Source organism: Mandrillus leucophaeus, unplaced genomic scaffold (assembly GCF_000951045.1).
Source record: "Mandrillus leucophaeus isolate KB7577 unplaced genomic scaffold, Mleu.le_1.0 Scaffold49, whole genome shotgun sequence".
Classification (NCBI taxonomy): domain Eukaryota; kingdom Metazoa; phylum Chordata; class Mammalia; order Primates; family Cercopithecidae; genus Mandrillus; species Mandrillus leucophaeus.
The window spans coordinates 3,756,808-3,759,462 of NW_012105253.1; positions in this window are offsets into that span (position 1 = coordinate 3,756,808).

Consider the following 2,655-nt stretch of genomic DNA (forward strand, 5'->3'; position numbering starts at 1 on the left):
CGGCACAATCTCAGCTCACTGCAACCTCTGCCTCCCAGGTTCAAGCGATTCTCCTGCCTCAGCCTCCCAAGTAGCTGGGACTACAGGCACCCACCACCATGCCCAGCTGATTTTTTGGAGATGGAGTTTCACTCTGTCACCCAGGCTGGAGTGCAGTGGCTTGATCTCAGCTCACTGCAACTTCTGCCTCCTAGGTTCAAGCAATTCTCCTGCCTCAGCCTCCCGAGTAGCTGGGACTACAGGCGTGTGCTACCACGCCCAGCTAATTTTTGTATTTTTAGTAGAAACGGGGTTTCACCATATTCCCCAGACTGGTCTCAAACTCCTGACCTCAGGTGATCCACCCTCCTGGGCCTCCCAAAGTGCTGAGATTACAGGCGTGAGCCACCGCCCCCAGCCTGTAGATACTTCAAAACATTTCTGAGTAAATGCTTTGTGATTGTGGTGAAATTGTAAAAATTTGTTTGATGGCTTTGCTCAGAGATGAGAGACAGTACTACCAAGAGGACTTTTGATGCAATGGCACATTGACGTATTTTATAAACATCATCTCGTTTCATTGTCATCACACACTTAAGAGAAAGTTTATCAGTTGAGAATTGAACAAAACCGCAAGTAACAGAGACCAGAAATCACAGTGGCTTGGACCTAAGAGGTATATTTCTTTCCTTCGTACGTGGTGTCTGGAGATGAGCAGTTCAAGGCTGCAGGAGATCTCCTGGTCCTCGGTTTCCAGGCTGTTGCTCTCATGCTGGCCAGATTTGGTCCAAAGTTTCCATCTTTCCATTTGCATCATGACCTGAGATGCCAGCCGGAGGGCCAGCCACCCTGCCTGTAGTCTAGCGAGGGGGTGTGAGGAAGAGGCAAGGGGCAGGAGAAGGTTTTCCCTGAAGCCCCAACAACATTCACCTGCATCTCAGTTGCCACTGCCACCAGCAAGGTACAAAGGAAGCCCTGATGTTGGGTAGGCAATAGCAATTTCTCCCACCGGCATGTAGAATTATTTTTATTCCCAGATGAGGAAATGCAGGTAGAAGAAATGGAGTAAGTTTAATCTCGAGCTCACCGTGACTACTGGCTTTCTTCCTTCTCCCCCTCCCTTCTTTTCCCCTCCTTCTTTCCCTCCATTCTTTCCTTCCTCCTCTTGCTTCATTCCCACCTCTACTCTTCCCTCATCCCTTCCTTTCTTCTCTTCCTTCCTTCCTTTCTTTTTTCCCTCTCTCCATTCCTGTCATCTTCTCCTCTTTTTCACTACTTCTTCCTTCCCTCTTTTCCTCTTTCCTCCCTTCCTCTGTCCTTTCTTCCTTCTTTCCTTTCCATGTCTGTTAATTTAGTTGGCATAAAATGATACCTAAAGATTTTTAAATTATAATTTACATTCATCTTGTGAATTGTTTGTTCATACAATTTGCCTGTGAATCTACTGGGATGATCTTCTTTCTTCTTCTTTCTCTTCTGTCTCTTCTCTCTTCTTCTTCCTCTCCTCCTCCCCCTTCTCCTTCTTTTCCTTCTTCTCTTTCTTCTCCTTCTTCTTTTCTTCCTTCTCCTCCTCTTGTTCTTCCTTTTCCTCTTCTTCTTCTTCTTTTTTTTTTTTTTGAGACAGAGTCCACCTCTGTGGCTGGAGTGCAGCGGGTGGCATGATCGCAGTTCGCTGGAGCCCCCACCTTTCAGGCTCAAGCGATTCTCCCACCTCAGCCTCCCAAGTAGCTGGAACCACAGGCATGTGCCACCACACAGGGCTAATTTTTTAAAGAACTTTTGTGTAGAGACCAGGTCTCACTATATTGCCCAGACTGGCCATTAGAATCTTAATATTTTTGTCTTGTAATTTGTGGTTTATATCTGCTACAAACATTTACTGGGTACCTGTATTTTTTTGGCAATTTTTTTCTTGTACTTTTAATTTTAAAAAACTATGGTAAAATACACATAACTTCAAATTTGCCATTGTAACATTTTTATTTTTTAATTTATTAGTATTATTATTATTTTTGTAGAGATGGGGGTCTCACTCTGTTGCCCAGGCTGGTCTCAAATTCCTGACCTCAAGCAATCCTTCCACCTTTGCATCCCAAAGGGCTGGGATTACAGGTATGTATCACCATGCCCAGCCTGTAACAGTTTCAAAGTGAACAATTCAGTGGCATGTGGTACATTCACAATATTGTGTACCCATCACCACTATCAAACAGGGCCTTTTATGCCAGGCTACCCTGTGGACTTCTGACCAATCATTTGATCGTCTCCAGGTCAAGTGCCTATCCCTGGCCCAATAGGTCATGGCTAGTATGGAGAGCAGGTGGGGGCATGTGGCACAAAAACACAGGCCTTGGCTGGGCATGGTGGCTCACATCTGTAAGTCCCAGCACTTTGGGAGACTGAGGGAGGAAGACTGCCTGAGCCCAGGAGTTTAAGACCAGTCTGGTCAACGTGGTAAGACCCCGTTTCTACCAAAATTTTAAAAATTAGCCAGACTGGCCAGGGCACGGTGGCTCATGCCTGTAATCCTAGCACTTTGCGAGGCTAAGGCAAGTGGATCACCTGAGGTCAGCAGTTCAACACCAGCCTGACCCCCATCTCTACCAAAAATACAAAAAATTAGCTGGATATGGTAGCAGGTGCCTGTAATCCCAGCTACTTGGGAGGTTGAGACAG